Here is a 21,165-nt window from a genome sequence, read left to right on the forward strand (position 1 = left end):
CTAGACAGGCTTGGGCTAAGAAATAGCTTGGGCTAATGTTCCTAGTAAGGCCAGCAGGCTAGTCTCCTTTTATTGATATGTAACTGTTATGAAAGTTGTATTGTCAATTTGTTTGTATTTAAACGGCACTTTAAACGTGTACATGACACTGCAAGAAAATTTCCCCATGGGAACAATAAAGTCAGTAAAGTAAAGTAAAGGCTACCCAATGGGTGCAGACGTCAATTCAATGTCTATTCCACGTTGGTTCAACATGACGTGGAAACCACATTTATTCAGCAGTGTGTGCCCAGTGGGTATGCTCCACTGTTTCAGAGGTGTCACTGAGCTGCGGATACTTGTCAGGAAGTATCATTCACATTCAAAATTTCACCTACCTAGCCCAGCTCAAGTATATTTCTCACCAGGCAGTATATTGTTGAATAATTACCGTTTGGAGAATGCTAGTTATCGAGTTACATACACTTCCATTCAAAAGTTTGGAGCTACTTAGAAATGTCCTTGTTTTTGAAAGAAAACATTTTTTTTGGTCCATTAAAATCACATCAAATTGATCAGAAATACAGTGTAGACATTGTTAATGTTGTAAATTACTATTGTAGCTGGAAATGGCTGATTTTGTATGGAATATCTACATAGGCATGTTGTAGAGTGATTCAATTGGTTTCAGAATAGTAACTGCTTGTGACCAGCATGTGAGGCAATCTCAGATGTGAGCAAATCATAGCATGCAAATATAGTTTGGCTGTCTCCAGAAGAAGGAAAGATCTTATAAACCTAAAGTTGGATAATCAAAAACTTCTTCACATGTTTATTAACCTCTGGACGGGCTCCGTCCCATATGCCATTTGCATAACAAAATGTAATATATATATTTTTTCAAATATAGGACTATTTTATATCGTTTTATAGATACACCTCTCCTGAATCGAGAGGTGTCCGATTTCAAAAAGGCTTTACAGCAAAAGCAAAACATTAGATTATGTTAGAGGAGTATATCGTAAAAGTAGCCACACAGCCATTTTCTGACCAACCACATGCATCACAAGTAATCAAAAACAGCTAAATGCAGCACTAACCTTTGACAATCTTCATCAGATGACACTCCTAGGACATCATGTTACACAATACATGCATTCTTTTGTTCGATAAAGTTCATATTTATATATAAAAACAGCATTTTACATCGGCGCGTGACGTTGACTAACTATTTTCCCTCAAATGCGTCTGGTGAAACAGCGCTACAATTTACAAAATTACTATTCGAAAACATTTTTAAAATGTAATATTGTCATTCTAAGATTTATAGATTTATAGATTAGCATCTCTTGAAAGCACCTGCAATGCCAGATTTAAAAATAACTTTACTGGGTAATCACACTTTGCGATTAAAGGGGATGCGATACTCAGAAAAATAGGCTACCATTACAGGTCAGCGCCATCTTGGAACAATCGCATATTAAATCTAGTCTTGTATACTATTGTCAATAATCCCTTACCTTTGATTATCTTCATCAGAAGGCACTTCCAGGAATCCCAGGTCCACAACAAATGTATTTTCGTTCGAAAAAGTTAATCCTTTATGTCCCAATAGCTTGTTGTTGTTAGCGCGTTCTGAAGGCTGCTCCAAAAGTACCGTCGTTCGCGGGACTTCACTCTCAACAAAATGCTTTTTTAAAATTTATTTAAGTTTGTTAAAACATGTCAAACGTTGTATAACATAAATCTTTAGGGCCTTTTTCAACCAGAGCTCCAATAAGATTCAAGGGGGACGGTTGCATTGTCTTTCTAAACGTTTCGAAAGGGGAGCGTAGCCAGGGGCGCCGGCGTCATAATGGTGATGGCCCTCTCCATGTGACGACTTTCCACAGACTCTCATTCTGTCAGTTTTTACAGTAGAAGGCTCAAACCACTTTGTAAAGACTGGGGACATCTAGTGGAAGCAATAGGAAGTGCTCAATGAATCATAGCTCACGGTGTGATTTATAGGCAAAGTGATGAAGTTGAGTCCGCAATTCAGAATTCCACATCCTGTTACGATCTGTCTCGGGGTTTTGACTGCCATATGAGTTCTGTAAACTTTAGGGTGTTTTCTATCCACAAGTATTAATTATATGCATATCCTAGCTTCTGAATTTGAGTAGGAGGCCGTTTAAAATGGGCACGATTTTTTTTTTTCAAATATCGCTGTAGCGCCCCCTATCCTAGGCGACTGTCAAGAGGTTAAATATCAAGTTTGAGTCCAAAATTTTACCAAGATACCTGAAGTTAGACACAACTTTCAGATTCTCCCCATTAACAAGAACAGCTCAAATCAATGGTTTTCTTAGAGAAGTACATACAAACAGTCTTGTCGGTATTTAAATGCAGGCAAGAATTAGTCATCCATTTAGAAACATGTACCATAGCTTCAGTTAGCTTGTTAATAACTACTTGTCTTTTTTTAGTGTACATACAGAACTGTATCGTCTGCATATTTCTACATGTTAAAACCTCTTAACCTCTATGGGCTAGGTGGGACGCAAGCGTCCCACCCGTGGTGCACTCCATCAACAGCAGGTGCATTTCAAGAGCGGCAAATTTGAATCCAAATAAATGTCAAAATTCAAATTTTTCAAACATACAACTATTTTACACCCTTTGAAAGATAAACATCTCCTTAACCTGTTAGGGCTAGGGGGCAGCATTTGCACGTCTGGATAAAAAAAATGTACCCGATTTAATCTGGTTACTAATCCTACCCAGTAACTAGAATATGCATATACTTATTATATATGGATAGAAAACACTCTAAAGTTTCTAAAACTGTTTGAATGGTGTCTGTGAGTATAACAGAACTCATTTGGCAGGCAAAACCCTGAGACATTTTCTGACAGGAAGTGGATACCTGATGTGTTGTATTACCTTTAAACCTATCCCATTGAAAAACACAGGGGCTGAGAAATATTTTGGCACTTCCTATTGCTTCCACTAGATGTCACCAGCCTTTACAAAGTATTTTGAGTCTTCTGGAGGGAGATCTGACCGAACAAGAGCCATGGAACGATGATGTCCCATTAGACACCTGGCGCGCGAGTTCATGTTGGGTACCCTCGTTCCAATACGTTATAAAAGAGTATGCATTCGTCCACCTTGAATATTATTCATGTTCTGGTTAAAAAAGGCCCTAATGATTTATGCTATACAACGTTTGACATGTTTGAACGAACGTAAATATATTTTTTCCCCTCGTTCATGACGAGAAGTCCGGCTGGCTTAGATCATGTGCTAACAAGACGGAGATTTTTGGACATAAATGATGAGCTTTTTTGAACAAAACTACATTCGTTATGGACCTGTGATACCTGGAAGTGACATCTGATGAAGAGAATCAAAGGTAATGGATTATTTACATAGTATTTTCGATTTTAGATCTCCCCAACATGACGTCTAGTCTGTATCGCAACGCGTATTTTTCTGGGCGCAGTGCTCAGATTATTGCAAAGTGTGATTTCCCAGTAAGGTTATTTTTAAATCTGGCAAGTTGATTGCGTTCAAGAGATGTAAATCTATAATTCTTTAAATGACAATATAATATTTTACCAATGTTTTCTAATTTTAATTATTTAATTTGTGACGCTGACTTGACTGCCGGTTATTGGAGGGAAACGATTTCCTCAACATCAATGCCATAGTAAAACGCTGTTTTTGGATATAAATATGAACTTGATAGAACTAAAAATGCATGCATTGTCTAACATAATGTCCTAGGAGTGTCATCTGATGGAGATTGTAAAAGGTTAGTGCATCATTTTAGCTGGTTTTATGGTTTTGGTGACCCGGTCTTTGAATTGACAAAACATTACACACAACTCTTGTAAATGTACTGTCCTAACATACTCTAAATTTATGCTTTCGCCGTAAAACCTTTTTGAAATCGTAAAACGTGGTTAGATTAAGGAGATGTTTATCTTTCAAAGGGTGTAAAATAGTTGTATGTTTGAAAAATTTGAATTTTGACATTTATTTGGATTCAAATTTGCCACTCTTGAAATGCACCTGCTGTTGATGGAGTGCACCACGGGTGGCACGCTAGCGTCCCACCTAGCCCATAGAGGTTAATCTAACCACGTTTTACGATTTCAAAAAGGTTTTACGGCGAAAGCATAAATTTAGAGTATGTTAGGACAGTACATTTACAAGAGTTGTGTGTAATGTTGTGCCAATTCAAAGACAGGCGTCAGAGTTTCCCTAAATGAGGTGATCCGTCAGATGATCAACCACCCATCTTTCAGCTACTTTTGATAGCACTGGAAGAATGCTTATAGGTGTTGGGTCAACAGATTTTAAAACAGGTATCACTGCAGCAATCTTCCAAGGATTGGGGTAGAACCCATATTTGATAGACAGAATAACTAGACGTACAATATGGGCAACTAGAGAATATTTGTGTCTCTTCAGGAATACAGTGTAGACTCTAGACCAAATACATATTTTCTTCTAGAGCTCCTGAAGAAGCTAATAAAACTGTCCACGTTTCAGGTATGACCCAGATGCAGACAGTGTCGAAGAAACAAAAGTTTATTTCTAATACAGGCAGACAAATGACAGGTCAAAGGCAGGCAGTGGTCAATAATCCAGAGTGGGTGCAAAGGGTCCAGAATGGCAGGCAGTCTCAGGGTCAGGGCAGGCAGGGGTCAATAATCCAGTTCAGCGGGGCAAGGTACAGAACGGCAGGCTCAGGATCAGGGCAGGCAGAACGGTCAAAACCGGGAAGGACTAGAAAACAGGAGCAAGAAACAGGCAGGAGCAGGGGAAAAAACGCTGGTAGGTATCACAAACAAAACGAACTGGCAACAGGTAAACAGAGAACACAGGTATAAATACACAGGGGATAATGGGGAAGATGGGAGACACCTGGAGGGAGGTGGAGACAAGCACAAAGACAGGTGAAACAGAACAGGGTGTGACAATTATCTATGGGAGTGAGAACTGGGGTTTTGGTTGAAATCTTTGTCCAAGTTCCCTGACAGAGTCAACAAAAAATTTGTTAAAGGTGGTGGATATGAAATCGGAGTCTTGAATTAGAATCCCATTAATTCAGGACGTGTTTTTTTTTTTACTTTTCAAACCTTTAGTTTGTTGAGATTTTCCCAAATCACTTTGCCATTTCCTTTTGCTTCATTGATCACTCCAAGAAATAACTCTGCTTTTGCTTTTTTTATATACCTGACCAAATTATTTATCTGTGCTGTAAATATACGTCTGTCATCATTCTGACCAGACTTCAGTGCTTTTTTCAAGGAAAGATCCCGTTCTCTCATCTGCCTCTAGAGGTCCTTGTTGAGCTATGCTAGAGAGGTTTTCCGTCTTGGCTTACGTTGAAATTTCCTAGTAGAAGAGGCATCCACTTTGTCAATAGCTGACAGAAATGTTCTGTAGCCAGAAGTTGGGTCTTCATTGCTTAGCAGATCAGACCAGTCAATTTGACTTATAGCTGCATCGTAGTTACTCTGCTCACTTTTTGGGATTTTTTGTATCATACTGTTGCACATTAATATGGTTCTTAAATCTATTTTTAGTGAGCTTTCTAACCACCAATGTAGCATTGTGGTCAGATATACCAATTAGTAAATTAATGGACTTAGTTATTCGATCAGGTCTGTTAGTAAACACCAGATCAATTTGAGTCTGGGAAGACTGTGTTAGTCTGGTTGGACCTTGTATTATTTGAGTCAGGTTGAAATATTCTTTGATCTCAGAGTTTTTTTCCTGCAAGTTTTGTTTTCCCAGTTTATATTGAAATCGCCCTTGAAGATGATCTCCTTATGATCACATTCTGTAAGCATGGCATTTAGATGGTCATAAAACAATTGATCAGATGTTGGTGGTCAATATAATCCAATAATAGTGAGAGACATGAGGGGAGAGGAAGACATTCAGCCCCACACATTCAAGGTCATTGACATTGATCGATATGATACGATTGCATTTAAAGGTATGTTTCATGTACATAAGCAATCCACCCCCCCGCCCTGTCCCTCCTGAATATGGAATATCCAGGGACATTAAAGGCTGAAATAGGAGAAGATTTCTTCAGCCATGTCTCAGAGAAACAGAAAAAAATCAAGATTAGAGTCATTCAATAAATGTTCTACCTGTTCACTCTTAGAAATAATGTTACGAATATTCAGATGACCTCCCAATATTCCTCTAGGCTTGGAACGAGGGTCTCAGAGCATTTTAGCCTGGTTAACAGTTTGAACATGTTTATTCTACAATATTTTCTAAAACCTGGGTTAAGGGAATTGAGTTTCTGTCTCGAAGGCGGGTTTTGTTTGGGACATGTATCAAGACTTGACATTAAAATTAAATTATCAGCAGATTGCTTATTCTCTTGAAAAGCCATGCTAACAACAGAGGTTATGCTCACATACACAGAATGTCCTTCTCTGAACCAGATAATATACTGTAGGTTACTCAAATATAAATTATTTCAGTCATTCATGTTCCACCATTCCTCAATGATTCAGTCTGGATGGCTATTTAGGAGGACTTCTCTACTTCTCCCAGAATTACATACTCCATATCAGCCTTTTTTTCTGCAGGTGCCCTAACTCCAGACTCTGATGGGGAGCTTGGTACCCTGGGCCGCTTGGGTGTTTGTTGATTCCGGTTTGTTTGAATGAAGGACAGCATTGATGTTAGGCTGCCTTCTTTTATATTCTGCAGAGAGTTGCACTGCCTTTGTGGTCTCTTATTATCTTTAGAGTGTTCTATTGGGTTGATTGTCAGTGGTCTCAGTAGCCACTTTCCCAGATTAATTTTTGGATTTTTTTTCATTTTCTTTTTCTTATTTTTCTTGGAATGAGAGGTCACTGTTGTAGACTCTGGCTCACCAGGTACCAACTTCAAAGTTTCATTCACTCCGTCTTTGTCCTTCAGAGCCGAGGAGTTATCTGTCATTTGAGTTAAGCCATGTCATACGTCTGCCCTACTCATTGGGACATGATTGTTGTCATGCACAGTGTGAAAAAGTTTCCTCTATGCACCTTAACCTGTTGGGGGTAGGGGGCAGTATTTACACGGCCGGATAAAAAAAGTACCCGATTTAATCTGGTTATTACTACTGCCCAGAAACTAGAATATGCATATAATTATTGGCTTTGGATAGAAAACACCCTAAAGTTTCTAAAACTGTTTGAATGGTGTCTGTGAGTATAACAGAACTCATATTGCAGGCAAAAACCTGAGAAGATTCCATACAGGAAGTGGCCTGTCTGACCATTCATTGAGCTTCTTGCCTCTGTTTACTGAAGACTGAGGATCTTTGCTGTAACGTGACACTTCCTACGGCTCCCATAGGCTCTCAGAAGGCGGGAAAAAGCTGAATGATGTAATTCCAGCCCCAGGCTGAAACACATTTGCGCTTTTGGCAAGTGGCCAATCAGAGGACAATGGGCTTAGACACGTGCACGAGTCGACCCCATGCTTTATTTTCTTTTGTCTTTTTACCTAAACGCAGATTCCCGGTCGGAATATTATCGCTTTTTTATGAGAAAAATGGCATAAAAATTGATTTTAAACAGTGGTTGACATGCTTCGAAGTACGGTAATGGAATATTTAGAATTTTTTTGTCACGAAATGTGTCGTGCTCGTCACCCTTCATTACCCTTTCGGATAGTGTCTTGAACGCACGAACAAAACGCCGCTATTTGGATATAACTATGGATTATTTGGGACCAAACCAACATTTGTTATTGAAGTAGAAGTCCTGGGAGTGCATTCTGACGAAGAACACCAAAGGTAATAAAATGTTTCTTATAGTAAATCTGACTTTGGTGAGTGCTAAACTTGCTGGGTGTCTAAATAGCTAGCCCTGTGATGCCGGGCTATCTACTTAGAATATTGCAAAATGTGCTTTCACCAAAAAGCTATTTTAAAATCGGACATATCGAGTGCATAGAGGAGTTCTGTATCTATAATTCTTAAAATAATTGTTATGCTTTTTGTGAACGTTTATCGTGAGTAATTTAGTAAATTTTTAGTAAATTCACCGGAAGTTTGAAATCGTCCCACCTACTCAACAGCCAGTGGAATCCCGTGGCGCGATATTCAAATACCTTAGAAATGCTATTACTTCAATTTCTCAAACATATGACTATTTTACACCATTTTAAAAGACAAGACTCTCGTTAATCTAACCACACCGTCCGATTTCAAAAAGGCTTTACAACGAAAGCAAAACATTAGATTATGTCAGCAGAGTACCCAGCCAGAAATAATCAGACACCCATTTTTCAAGCTAGCATATAATGTCACATAAACCCACACCACAGCTAAATGCAGCACTAACCTTTGATGATCTTCATCAGATGACACTCCTAGGACATTATGTTATACAATACATGCATGTTTTGTTCAATCAAGTTCATATTTATATCAAAAACCAGCTTTTTACATTAGCATTTGACGTTCAGAAATAGCATACCCCCCGCAAACTTCCGGTGAATTTACTAAATTACTCACGATAAACATTCACAAAAAACATAACAATTATTTTAAGAATTATAGATACAGAACTCCTTTATGCAATCGCTATGTCCGATTTTAAAATAGCTTTTCGTCAAAAGCACAATATTCTGAGTAGATAGCTCGCCATCACGGGCGAGCTATTTTGACACCCACCAAGTTTGGCCCTCACCAAACTCAGATTTACTATAAGAAAAAATGGATTACCTTTGCTGTTCTTCGTCAGAATGCACTCCCAGGACTTCTACTTCAATGACAAATGTTGGTTTGGTTCAAAATAATCCATAGTTATGTTCAAATATCCTCTGTTTTGTTCGTGCGTTCAAGACACTATCCGAAAGGTGACGAAGGGTGACGCGCCCGACGTGTTTCGTGACAAACAAATTCTAAATATTCCATTACCGTACTTCGAAGCATGTCAACCGCTGTTTAAAATCAATTTTTATGCGATTTTTCTCGTTAAAAAGCGATAATATTCTGACCGGGAAACCCTGTTTTCGTTCAAAGACGAAAAAATAAAAACATGGTGTCGGCTCGTCTCATTGTTCTCTGATCGACCACTATCCAAATGCACTACTGTTTTTCAGCCATGGCCTTCAAAGTCATCATTCAACGTTTTGCCGCCTTCTGAGAGCCTATGGGAGCCGTAGGAAGTGTCACGTTACAGCAGAGATCCTCAGTTTTCAATAAAGAGAGTGTGGAAGGCCAAGAAATGGTCAGAGAGAGCACTTCCTGTAAGGAATCTTCTCAGGTTTTTGCCTGCCATATGAGTTCTGTTTATACTCACAGACACCATTCAAACAGTTTTAGAAACTTTAGGGTGTTTTCTATCCAAATCAAACAATTATTGCATATTGTAGTTTCTGGGCAGTAGTAATAACCAGATTAAATCGGGTACGTTTTTTTATCCGGCCGTGCAAATACTGCCCCCTACCCTAGAGAGGTTAAGTGTTTTGTTTAGTTTTTTTCTCAATAAAGAAGAAGATGATCATACACATTCCCACTGCGCCTTGGTCCCATCTTTACGACGAACGTGACAGAACTACCCAACACCAACGGACCAAGCAGTGGGCCCAGGAGGAGCAAGGATCCTGGGCCAGGGAAAGAAGGGAGTGGAGGACATCATGGACATGGGAGGAGGTAATGGCAGGGGACAAGACCCTGCCATGGAAACAGGTGGAGACAGCGAGGGAGGAACGGCGACAGTAGGAAGAGCGTGCCCAAGGATGGAAGCACGAGAGGCACCCCCAATAATTGTTTTGGGGGGGGGGGCACACGGGTAGTTTGGCTGGGCCAAGGGTGAGCCCTAAGCCAACTCCCTGTGCTTATTATGGGGAGCAGCGGATCAGAAGAGCACCGGTCTATGCGGAAGTGTGCACGATCTTGCCCATGCGCACGCACAGTCCGGTGCGAGCGATTCCAGCCCCTCGCAAGTGTCGTGCTAGAGTGGTCATCCAGCCAGGTAGGAGTATGCCTGCGCAGTACATCTGGCCACCAGTATGTCTCCTAGGCCCAGGCTACCCTACACCTGCTCTACGAACGGCAGCCATCAGGCCTCTGCACAGCCCAGTTCGCCCTGTGCCAGCACTCCGCCTGTGCAGGGCTACTGTTACCATCCAGCCAGGATGGGTTGTGCAGGCTGTGCGCTCCAGATCTCCAGTGCTTGTTCATGGCCCGGTGTATCCAGTTCCTGCTCCTCGCACTAGCCCTGAGGTGCGTGTCTCTAGTCTGGCGCCTCCAAAGCCAGCACCACGCACCAGGCCTCCAGTGCGTCAGCCCAGTCCAGTACGTCCTGTTCCTGCTCCTCGCACTAGCCTTGAGGTGCGTGTCTCCAGTCTGGTACCTCAAGTACCAGCCCCACGCACTAGGCCTTCAGTGCGTCAGCCCAGTACAGTTCGTCCTGCTCCTCGCACTGGCCTTGAGGTGCATGTTACCAGTCTGGCGCCTCCAAAGCCAGCCCCACGCACTAGGCCTGTAGTGCGCCTGTCCAGTCCAGAGCTTCCGGCGACAGTTCCCCGTCCAGAGCTTCCGGCGACAGTTCCCCGTCCAGAGCTTCCGGCGACAGTTCCCCGTCCAGAGCTTCCGGCGACAGTTCCCCGTCCAGAGCTTCCGGCGACAGTTCCCCGTCCAGAGCTTCCGGCGACAATTCCCCGTCCAGTGCTTCCGGCGACGTCCTACAGTCCGGAGCCTGCAAAGACGGCCCACAGTCCGGAACCGACAGACGGCCCACAGTTTGGAATCTGCAGAGACGGCCCTCCAGTCCGGAACCGGCGCAGCCAGAGTCGCCCTCCAGTCCGGAACCGGCGCCCTCCAGTCCGGAACCGGCGCCCTCCAGTCCGGAACCGGCGCCCTCCAGTCCGGAACCGGCGCCCTCCAGTCCGGAACCGGCGCCCTCCAGTCCGGAACCGGCGCCCTCCAGTCCGGAACCGGCGCCCTCCAGTCCGGATCCGGCGCCCTCCAGTCCGGAACCGGCGCCCTCCAGTCCGGAACTGGGCAGGTAACACCACCTTACATCCAGATTTAGCCAGAAACTCAGTCACAACACTCTGCTGATTCAGGTAGTTCTTTAATTGTAAATTGAATTGAGTTCTGGTCAGCCATCTGCGACTTCAAACTGAACGGATTATTCTCTTTGAGAGGAAAACATGAAATAAGAAATAATCTTATTAAATACTTTTTTCTTTACATAGTTGAATGTGCTGACAACAAAATCACACAAAAATAATCAATGGAAATCCAATTTATCCACCCATGGAGGTCTGGATTTGGAGTCACATTCAAAATTAAAGTGGAAAACCACACTACAGGCTGATCCAACTTTGATGTAATGTCCTTAAAACAAGTCAAAATGAGGCTCAGTAGTTTGTGTGGCCTCCACGTGCCTGTATGACCTCCCTACAATGCCTGGGCATGCTCCTGATGAGGTGGTGGATAGCCTCCTGAGGGATCTTCTCCCAGACCTGGACTAAAGCATCCGCCAACTCCTGGACAGTCTGTGGTGCAAAAATATTCAACAGTTATTCAAAGAATTATAGATACACTTCTCCTTAATGCAACCGCTGTGTCAGATTTAAAAAAAAGCTTTACGGCGAAAGCAAAATTTGCAATAATCTGAGTACAGCGCTCAGATATCAAAACAAGCTATACAGATACCAGCCCTTTTGGAGTCAACAGAAATGACAAAAATTACATTATAAATATTCACTTACCTTTGATGATCTTCATCAGAATGCACTCCCAGGAACCCGTTCCACAATAAATGTTTGTTTTGTTCGATAAAGTCCATCATTTATGTCCAAATACCTCCTTTTTGTTCACGCGTTTAGTCCACTACTCCAAATGCAGGAAGCGCGTGCAAAATGTCACGACGAAAAGTCTAAAAAAGTTATATTTATGTTCGTAGAAACATGTCAAATGATGTATAGCATCAATCTTTAGGATGTTATTATCATAAATCTTCAGTTATATTCCAACCGGACAATTCCAATGTCTTCAAAAAAGAAAAGGAACACAGCTAACTCTCACGTGAGTGTGCGCCACTGAGCTCATGTCATTTTCTCACTCATCTACTTCCAACCCTTGTTGGCAATCACAGAGGTCAGACGTTTCTTGTAGTTGGCCACCAGGTTTGCACACATCTCAGGAGGGATTTCGTCCCACTCCTCTTTGCAGATCTTCTCCAAATCATTAAGGTTTAGAGGCTGACGTTTGGCAACTCGAACCTTCAGCTCCCTCCACAGATTTTCTATGGGATTAAGGTCTGCAGACTGGTTAGGCCACTCCAGGATCTTAATGTCCTTCTTCTTGAGCCAGATTCTATCCAAATCTACTAATTATATGCATATTCAAGTTTCTGGGCAGAAGTAGTAACCAGATTAAATCGGGTACGTTTTTTATCCTGCGTGAAAATACTGCCCCCTATTCCAAAGAAGTTAAGGGGAAACATTTAAATGTCTTGGAATGGCCTAGTCAAAGCCCAGACCTCAATCCAATTGAGAATCTGTGGTATGACTTAAAGATTGATGTACACCAACAGAATCCATCCAACTTGAAGGAGCTGGGACAGTTTTGCCTTGAAGAATGGGCAAAAATCCCAGTGCCTAGATGTGCCAAGCTTATAGAGACATACCCCCAAGAGACTTGCAGCTGTAATTCCTGCCAAAAGTGTCTCTAACAACATTTTTGCTGCCTTATTTTGTGTTTGTTTCACAATAAAACATATTTAGCATCATCAAAGTGGTAGGCATGTTGTATAAATCAAATGATACAAACCTCCAAAAAAATCTATGTTAATTCCAATAGGAAAAATTCCAAGGGAGGTGAATACTTTCACAAGCCACTGTATTATGTGACTTGTTAAGCACATGTTTATTCCTGTTATTTAGGTTATTAAGGCTTGGCACAACAAAGAGCTTAAATACTTATTGACATTATGGGGTATTGTGTATACTCCCTTTCTGAAGGCATGGTGAAGTCATAAAGCTTTTCACACGTACCAACAGGTGTGATCATTCTATGGTGGACTCAACAGTGTACGCTCAAAGTTTGATTAGAACGCTTATTTAGAATGTCCAGTTTCGATTGACGCAACAGTTAGCATTTGAGCTGGCCACACTGTTTTTCCACAGAAACATTTAGCAGAAACATAATTTGTAAGGACTATGTCCTGAATGACACATTTATTTTTGGATGCACTGTTCAGACATTCCCAGAAATAGGAATAGTGTACACAATCATCCAAACCTTAAAATGTAAGCTACATTAGTCCTTGCGCTAACTGAGTTAATATTGACGTAACACAAGTGGCCATATTTAGATAACTCTCAGCTGATATAAACCTCAATATGAATGAGCTAATAGCAATTACTATTTATAATTCATCACATCATGGGTGATCTCAAAATAATTCAGTAAAAGACTTTCTAGAAATCGAAAGTAATCTGATGATGGGTAGTTTGTGCACACCGCCATGTTTGTTTTTCGCGTCAACCAAAGATAAGTGGAGACAAGATGAGTTTGGTCTGTTTGCAGTATGCATGTTGAAGGGGATGTGTCTTCTACAATCAATTAACCTCCCTTCATTCACTTCCCGAAGTTTACCCGAAAGATGAGGTAACCATTCCTTCACCTCATTATAACATATTTGGTCTGACAGACGTTTACGTGACACCCAGAATTCATTGTATAATGTCAACAAACATGGCCCCTCACATAGCTGGCAAATAGCTTAGCATTAGCATATTATAATTAGTACAACCTTCAAAAAAGTATTTTACACACATCAAAGGTGTCCATTACAATCTATGCAATAATCGGAATGCATTATTTGTCACCAGAACTTGAAAACTGTAAATACATTATGCTCCATACATACATACTTCATGCTACAGTAGAAACGACAACACGATATACAGATAATAAGGCACTTACTTTCATAGGAATGCACACATGCCCAAAGTTATTATTTGTAAGGAAAACAACAATGGAGTCAAATGCGAATACCCTTGCCTGTTTTCTGGACTCTGTACACACCTGCCTGACCATTCTGCCTGCCCTGACCTCGAGCCTGCCTACCACACTGTACCCCCTGGACTCTGAACTGGTTTTGACCTTTTGCCTGTCCAAGACCATTCTCTTGCTTACCCCTTTGGATTATTAATAAATATCAAAGACTCAAACCATCTGCCTCCCTTGTCTGCATATGGGTCTCACCTTGTGCCCTTATAGTTACTACATGATTCCATGTGTGTTATTTCATAGTTTTGATGTCTTCACTATTATTCTACAATGTTGAAAATTGTAAAAATAAAGAAAAATCCTTGAATGAGTAGGCGTGTCCAAACTTTTGACTGGTACTGTATGCCTAGCTTTAGGGATTGATAAATCACTGGCCAGTGTTGGTTACAATTGAGATGAGCTGTGTGGGAGATTTTAGCGCGTATTGATGGTTTATTGAAATATCAACTGGTGATTAATCATTTTACATTTTAGTCATTTAGCAGACGCTCTTATCCAGAGCGACTTACAGTAGTGAATGCATACATTTCATACAATTTCATAGATTTTTTATTTTTTTTCTGTGCTGGCCCCCCGTGGGAAACGAACCCACAACCCTGGCGTTGTAAACACCATGCTCTACCAACTGAGCTACAGGGAAGACAAAACAAATAGAAATATGAAAAATGGAGGGGCGATGGCTAGAAAGCCGGTGACGTCGATCACCGAACACCGCTCGAACAAGGAGAGGAGCCGACTTCGGTGGAAGTCGTGACACAAAAACACAGATATTAAAACAAACTATTCTGAAAATCACCCTTCATTAGCGCATGCTGGGCAATATGATATATGGTTCTATGTAGAACCCTTCTTGCCTTACAAAGAATTATCAAAGAACCCTTTCCTCCAAAAATGGTTCTTAGGATGTTAAAGGTTCTAGGTAGAACCCTTTGCCTTCCAAAAACGGTTCTTGCAAAAACCCTATCCCCCCCAAAGAACCCTTTTGGAACCCTTTTTTGCTAAGACTGTACAGTACAGTAAACAGACTCAGAGTTACTTGGTACAAGGTAAATCAGATGTTGGGGAGACCAGGGGCAATTGAGACCACTTGAACTAGGCCAGTCCCTTTTTTTAATATAAGGAACGTACAGTACATCTGTCTCAGTAACAGTAGCTGGGGTCAAATGTAACTCCTAAAAAATAAACCAAATACATTCACTTAACTTAAAAAAACACTATTGTTTATGAATTATCATAGACATAAGTAATGCTTTTGAAATAAATATTATTATTTATATGTACGCCCACAAAAACTGCAGCATCCACTGAGAGGCTCTTGCTGCCAAGGGAATGCCTGACAGCTTGAAAGATGTTTTGGACACTACAGTGAAAATGGTTAACTTTGTTAACCTCTTGGGGCTAGGTGGGACGCTAGCGTGCCACCCGTGGTGCACTCCATCAACAGCAGGTGCATTTCAAGAGCGGCAAATTTGAATCCAAATAAATGTCAAAATTCAAATTTTTCAAAAATACAACTATGTTACACCATTTGAAAGATAAACATCTCCTTAATCTAACCACGTTTTACGATTTCAAAAAGGTTTTACGGCGAAAGCATAAATTTAGAGTATGTTAGGACAGTACATTTACAAGAGTTGTGTGTAATGTTTTGTCAAGTCAAAGACCGGGTCACCAAAACCATAAAACCAGCTAAAATGATGCACTAACCTTTTACAATCTCCATCAGATGACACTCCTAGGACATTATGTTAGACAATGCATGCATTTTTAGTTCTATCAAGTTCATATTTATATCCAAAAACAGCGTTTTACTATGGCATTGATGTTGAGGAAATCGTTTCCCTCCAATAACCGGCAGTCAAGTCAGCGTCACAAATTAAATAATAAAAATTAGAAAACATTGGTAAAATATTATATTGTCATTTAAAGAATTATAGATTTACATCTCTTGAACGCAATCAACTTGCCAGATTTAAAAATAACCTTACTGGGAAATCACACTTTGCAATAATCTGAGCACTGCGCCCAGAAAAATACGCGTTGCGATACAGACTAGACGTCATGTTGGGGAGATCTAAAATCGAAAATACTATGTAAATAATCCATTACCTTTGATTCTCTTCATCAGATGTCACTTCCAGGTATCACAGGTCCATAACGAATGTAGTTTTGTTCAAAAAAGCTCATCATTTATGTCCAAAAATCTCCGTCTCGTTAGCACATGATGTAAGCCAGCCGGACTTCTCGTCATGAACGAGGGGAAAAAATATATTTCCGTTCGTTCAAACATGTCAAACGTTGTATAGCATAAATCATTAGGGCCTTTTTTAACCAGAACATGAATAATATTCAAGGTGGACGAATGCATACTCTTTTATAACGTATTGGAACGAGGGTACCCAAGATGAACTCGCGCGCAAGGTGTCTAATGGGCCATCATCGTTCCATGGCTCTTGTTCGGTCAGATCTCCCTCCAGAAGACTCAAAACACTTTGTAAAGGCTGGTGACATCTAGTGGAAGCAATAGGAAGTGCCAAAATATTCCTAAACCCCTGTGTTTTTCAATGGGATAGGTTTAAAGTCAATACAACACATCAGGTATCCACTTCCTGTCAGAAAATGTCTCAGGGTTTTGCCTGCCAAATGAGTTCTGTTATACTCACAGACACCATTCAAACAGTTTTGGAAACTTTAGAGTGTTTTCTATCCATATATAATAAGTATATGCATATTCTAGTTACTGGGTAGGATTAGTAACCAGATTAAATCGGGTACATTTTTTTTATCCAGACGTGCAAATGCTGCCCCCTAGACCCAACAGGTTAAAGCAAGGCCCCTGAACTCTCGTGTATTTTCTGCATTATGCAATGATATGGGCAGCAACCATGTAACGCTTTTACAACATACAGAAGTGCGCTGGTTATCAAGGGGCAAAGTATGCTTTTTTAAATTGAGAGACGAGCTTAAAGTTTTCTTTACTGACCATAATTTTCACTTGTCTGACCGCTTGCATGATGACGAGTTTCTCACACGACTGGCCTATCTGGGTGATGTTTTTTCTCACCTGAATAATCTGAATCGAGGATTACAGGGACTCTCCGCAACTATATCCAATGTGCGGGACAAAATTGAGGCTATGATTGAGAAGTTGGAGCTCTTTTCTGTCTGCATTGACAAGGATAATACACAGGTCTTTCCATCATTGTATGATTTTTTTTGTGTGCAAATGAACAAGCTTACGGACAATGTCAAATGTGATATAGTGAAGCACCTGAGTGAGCTGGGTGCACAATTACGCAGGTACTTTCCCGAAACGGACGACACAAACAACTGTATTCGTTATCCCTTTCAATTATCCCTTCCAATATCTGAAAAAGAGAGCCTCATCGAAGTTTCAACAAGCGGTTCTGTGAAAATGAAATTTAATCAGAAGCCACTGCCAGATTTCTGGATAGGGCTGCGCTCAGAGTTTCTTGCCTTGGCAAATCACGCTGTTAAGACACTGATGCCCTTTGCAACCACGTACCTAAGTGAGAGTGGATTCTCGGCCCTCACTAGCATGAAAACTAAATACAGGCACAAACTGTGTGTGGAAAATGATTTAAGACTGAGACTCTCTCCAATACAACCCAACATTGCAGAGTTATGTGCATTCTTTCAAGCACACCCTTCTCATTAACCTGTGGTGAGTTATTCACAATTTTTGATGAACAAGTAAGGTTTTATATGTAAGATGGCTAAATAAAAAGCAAAATGATTTATTATTATTATATTATTATTTGTGCCCTGGTCCTATAAGAGCTCTTTGTCACTTCCCACGAGCCGGGTTGTGACAAAAACGCACACTCATTCTTATGTTTAATAAATGTATCGTATAGTGTGTGTGTGTGTGTGTGGCAGGCTTACAATGATGGCAAAAAACAACATTTGAGAGTGCGCTGACACTGGTGCTAGAGGGGGTACGGGACTATAAAAAGTTTGGGAATCACTGCTGTAGAGTATACTGTAAATACTACAGTATTATCCACACAAAAAACATTGTAGTAAATACTACAGTAATGTCCGCAAAAATACTACAGTCCACACTAATCCACAAAAACACTACACTTTTTTATCTATTGTAAATACTAAAGTATTTCATTTGCATATACCCTGCACATTACCCTCCCCCATATCCTAATTTGTGCCACACTACATGCCATATAATGTGTTCCCTACAGGTTATAGAAAAGAGCAGAAGCTCTGAACTATCCGTTCAGACCCCAGTCCTACCTACGTACAGGTTATGGAAAATGTGCTCTTTTAGTATTTCTCCAGTAGGTTTCCTCAAGGAGAAAGCCTCCACTTCTATGTCAAAGATAATATAACAAAAATACTATTGTAAATACTACAGTAATGTCTGCAAAAACACTACAGTAAATAGAACAGTATATTACAGTCCACAAAAACCATATAGTAAATACTACAAAATACTATAGTCCGCAAAAACCCTATAGTAAATACAACAGAATACTACAGTCCGCAAAAACACGACATTAATTACTATAGTATATACACAACAGTTATTTTACTACAGTAAATACTACAGTAAAGTCCGCAAAAACACTACAGTGAATACTATAGTATTTATACCATAATATACTATAGTATTTTGACATGTGAGTGTAACCAATATTTACAGTAACACCCTTATTTGCGCATGGCCATTCGGTTCCTCTCAAAACATTTGAATAGTTTGATGGTGCCCAACTGATATTGGGCTCCCGAGTGGCCCAGCAGTCTAAGGCACTGCATGTCAGTGCTAGAGGTGTCACTACAGACACCCTGGTTCAAATCCAGGCTGTATCACATCTGGTGTAATGTGTGCGTGCGTGCTGGTGGCAAGGAAGTCAGGTGCAGGAGAACGAACTTGGTATAAACGGAGTTGTTTAATAAGTGCTCACAAACTCCGAAAACCAACATATAAAGAATGTGGGTACCAAACCCATCGCGCACCAATACATACAACAAACAATCACCGACAAGGACATGAGGGGAAACAGAGGGTTAAATACACAACATGTAATTGATGGGATTGGAACCAGGTGTGATGGAAGACAAGACAAAACCAGTGAAAAATGGATCAGTGATGGCTAGAAGGTCAGTGACATCGACTGCCAAACACTGCCCGAACAAGGAGAGGGACTGACTTCGGCGGAAGTTGTGACATCCGGCTGTGATTGGGAGTCCCATAGGGCGGCGCACAATAGGCCCAGGTTTGGCCGCTGTAGGCTGTCAATGAAAATAAGAATTTGTTCTTAACTGACTTGCCTAGTTAAATAAATGTAAAAAATGTAATATGTGTTTACCACCTCTTTGGCAATCTATAGTACTATAGTATCTATAGTACTTTAATGTGTAATTCGTACAATCCTAAAGTTAATAACTTTTTTTTCATCATTGGCTGCTTGGCTCGGGTTCATTTTAACACTGCATTTAACACCAACCCAGTAGCAATGACAAAATCTCATGTGCCTAGCAAGGGACAACAATAGTGACATGTCAAATATGTCAATGTTTAGCCAACATATAGTGATGAAAATTATGATAGTTTGAATTCTTGGACATTAATGCTCAGGACAGTATAAGAAAAATGCTGCAGTCATAAAAACTACTTTCACCTGCAAATAGTGAGGGAGAGAACCTAAATGGGCATGTGCTGAGAGAGTTTCATCACTCTAGCTTGTTTCTGTTTGGAGAAATTCAAGGTCCCTGTTACAATTGCCCCCGGTCTCCCGTACTAGTTCATGCCATATTAGTGTTTATCTCAGAGCCTATTTACCATCTAAATGTAGCTTCATCACTCTAATTTACAAAATTAATTGAATCAAATTGATGAGTACTATCATGCCTGCTCCTGCTCTCCCTCCCTGGCACTCGAGAGCGCCAGGCTGCTCATCATTACGCACACCTGTCACCATCGCTATGCGCATCAGCACTACTTTGGACACATCTGGACTCCATTACTTTGTTGATTGCCCCTCCTATATCTGTCTGTTCCTCAGTTTGATCGCCGTGTCAGCATTATTGTCGTTATGTTTCCCCTGTCCAGACGCTGTCCTTGTTTGTTTCATGTCGGTTATTTATTAAAATGTTCACTCCCTGTACTTGCTTCTCGTCTGTCCTCAGAAGTACTTTATTTAGTTAAGTTGTTTGAGGTAGGCAAATGATTATGTTTGAAGCCCTGTCTGTCTCACTATCTCACTATTCTCACTAGAATTAATCTAGTGGCTTTCGATTGTTGCAATTTGCCCATAAGGTCTGTTTCTCTGAGTCTCCTCTTTCTGATGTGGTTCATTACTTTACATTAGACTACAGGAGACTTACAAGTACCAGAGATTTACAAGTAGGCCAATCGGATGTCAATGGGTTAAATGCAGTATGCCAGAGCCAGCTAGTCGAGTGTTACTGTGAAAGAGTTTATTTTCTGCTGCACCCTTGGCACCCGTCTGACCAGCCATGCTCTAAGTACCAGAGGGGGTAATAAAAACCAAGGACATTCACCACACCATCCGCATCCCCCTTTTCATACCCTCCCCACTCACAATGAGGAAGGAAATGATGTGTTAAACACTGCAGGCTACTCGTTCTGCAAAACTCACCATGAAGGAGAGGAGATCGTGCCAGTGGGCAGACAGAGATGACAAATCGTTATTCCTGAGGTTTAATAAGACGTGTGTGAATGAGTGCTATAACGAAATATCTTCGTAAAGAAAAGAATCAAAACAAGACGTTATGGGTCACATTTCTGGTCAAATGTTATACTTCCATGGCCAGACAGCCCTTGACCTCCACAAGGGAAACTATACTTTCACAGACAACACCCATTCAAACTCCCTTCTCCATTTAAAAAACCTTTACATTACTATTGTACATTACATTTAAAACAATGACCAAACTGAAATATAATCAGGAAAAACTGTTGTATTCTATTACAGATTAAAAATCTCCCATCTTGGATGTGTATCCCCTATCCTAAAACTGCATTTAGGCACCACACAACCTTTGCACAAAGTTACTTTGCAATAGTATCCTGGATTTGAGCCCAACACCACATTGACAGAAAGATTTAAAGGAAAGGATGCACGATATACTGT

The 21,165-nt window shown here is 40.8% G+C and overlaps 1 non-coding gene across 1 annotated transcript; it reads left to right on the plus strand.

The window, feature by feature from the left end:
• The first annotated feature begins 18,319 nt into the window (after positions 1-18,319).
• LOC123724970 (U7 small nuclear RNA) lies at positions 18,320-18,372 on the plus strand. Its single transcript, XR_006757447.1, has one exon. It is a non-coding gene; the product is annotated as a U7 small nuclear RNA (small nuclear RNA).
• The last annotated feature ends 2,793 nt before the right edge of the window (positions 18,373-21,165 follow it).

This window comes from Salmo salar, chromosome 10 (genome assembly GCF_965601325.2).
Source record: "Salmo salar chromosome 10, fSalSal1, whole genome shotgun sequence".
NCBI classification, from domain to species: domain Eukaryota; kingdom Metazoa; phylum Chordata; class Actinopteri; order Salmoniformes; family Salmonidae; genus Salmo; species Salmo salar.